Below are 2,500 nucleotides of genomic sequence, written 5' to 3' on the forward strand. Positions count from 1 at the left end.
AGAGACAGCGAGAGGAGGAGAGAGAGGGAGAGAGAGAGAGGGAGAGAGAGGCCCACAACATCTGGTATACATTACATTCTATCCCCCTGCCCTGCTCCCCCACCCTCCCCCCTACCCCTGCTTGACATTGCTTTCAGGGGACCTGGGCCCCTTGAGGGGGGGTTGAGGGTGTGGGTGAGTGTGTGTGTGTGTGTGTGTGTGTGTGTCTGTCTGTATCTGTGTGGTGTGTGTGTGTGTGTGTGTGTGTGTGTGTGTGTGTGTGTGTGTGTGTGTGTGTGTGTGTGTGCGCCTCCTTTCTTTCCCATGGTTAGGAAGAAGGAAGCTACTTAATCGGCGAAACAATACTGGCATTCATGTTCAAAAAGTCATATAGACATTTTCAGTATTGCACAACATGCTATGTCCAAATGCCCCTGCTTCTCAGAACCTTAGGCCATTGTTGTAGAGCAAAACTCAAAAGTATGTTCACTGGACTGAAAAGCCAATAAAATAAAATAATAAATAATAAAAGAATTCCAGAATTTTCAAACGATAGAGGATTCTCACACATACTATGCATTCAGGGGGAGTAGGAAGCTATCAACTTTTTAACCAGTAGCAATTATTTATTTTACACTAAAACATTTCCATACTATTCTCCATACTCCAATTAATGCATTCATGCATATACTCTTTTAAATTCATACCTTCCCTCATTCATATTCACATTCATTCATTCATTTGCATCTCAGGATGGCAGTCCTTTTAAACAATAAGAAAGTGAAGCAGAGAAGAAAAAACAGAGAAAGAGAGTGAGAGAGAGAGAGTGAGAGTGAGAGTGGAAGTGAGAGAGAGCCAGAGAGAGAGAGAGAGAGAACAGGGTTGAGAGAGGAGAAAGAGGGAGAAAGGGAGTGAGGCTGAGAGATGAGGAGAGATGGATGGATGGAAAAGAAGAGTAGAGAGAGAGTGAAAGAAAGAGAGAGAAGGAGGGAGAGAGTAAGGGAGGCAGAAAGAGAAAGAGAGTGAGAGCACTGTAGAAATACTGAGAACATTATACTGAATTTCTGCAGTGTTCTGTCAGAGGCTGAGAGGAAGAGGCTGTCTTCATGCAGGCTTGCATCTGAGGAGGGTTAGTCGCAGTGGTGAAAACACTGGTTGATTGAACATAGTGCAAAAAATAGGATTAATATAGCAACAGGAGGAACGGAGGGTTAACACATTTTTGGGAATGGCATTCTTAATGTCTCTAAATGTTATTTGTTCACAGGTGGAAAAGTTGAGTGGAATTTGAAACATTGTATCCTGTTCCCCTTGCCTATGGGTTTATTTATGTCTCAAATCCATACAGAACCTCCTGGTTCACAAGCCTTTCTTGCATTCAAGCAGATTTCCACAATCTCTGTGTGTTGTGTATGTCCCTCTCTCTGTGTCTCTCTCTCTAGCTCTCTCTCTTTCTCTTTCAGCGATTCATGGCAAACCTGGAAAGGGTTAACAAATATCTCAAACTCCCCACACCCACCCATCACAACCTCCCCTCCTTGCACACACACTCCGAGACACACATACACAGAGGCGCGCGAGCGACACACACACACACACACACACCCCTCCCCCTCCAGGTCAGTTAATAGGAGTGGTTGCCGGGGCTTTTGCTGGCTGCTGAGGCAGTGTCTCCTGGGAAAGCACAGCTCCGCTGAGAGAGTGGAATTTTACCAACACTCCACCTCTACACAACACTATACAACACTACACAATACAGCACTGCACCACAGAACAATCGCACTTCACAGTGCCACACAACACTGCCAAATACAGCATTGCACCTCTCCACTATACACACAACAGCACACCACTGTTCCACAGCACTACTCAACATAGCCCTGCAATACCACCAAATTGCTACACAATAACACAGCACACAGCAAAATAGGATTGTACCGCCAGACAAATCGCAGCGTACTGCCACACAATTTGAACACGTCACTGCACCACTACATAGCAACTCGTATGAAGTGTGATGAAGTAACAGCACTACACAACATTCTGCCACTATGTAATACTGAGTTGAATGAAAGAGGACAGCACAACAAAACATAACTTTATAACACAGCACTATTAACATGTCACACCTACATTCATTACAGTGTAGCTACTGCATACTTATTATCCATCACAGAGCATCAATACTGTTCAAGTCTATCAGAGTAGTATACATATTACACAGCAGGTCCATGTCAGCCCATGCAACACAGTTCATTCTTCCATGCTGAGGATGTGCTTTTATATACAGCATTGCACCCCATAAATGATTAACCCCCTCTGCATACAAGTATACGTCGCAAGCCATTAGTAGTCCTACATATTGATGTGTGCCCCATATAGTACATGACTGATATAGTGATTAACTGATTGGTTGATTGGTTGATTGATTGATTGATTGGTTGATTGATTGATTGATTGATTGATTGATTGACCAATTGTGTGTGTAATTTGTTGCATGTCTTAGATACAACAAATATTC

Source organism: Alosa alosa, chromosome 1, assembly GCF_017589495.1.
Source record: "Alosa alosa isolate M-15738 ecotype Scorff River chromosome 1, AALO_Geno_1.1, whole genome shotgun sequence".
NCBI lineage: Eukaryota > Metazoa > Chordata > Actinopteri > Clupeiformes > Clupeidae > Alosa > Alosa alosa.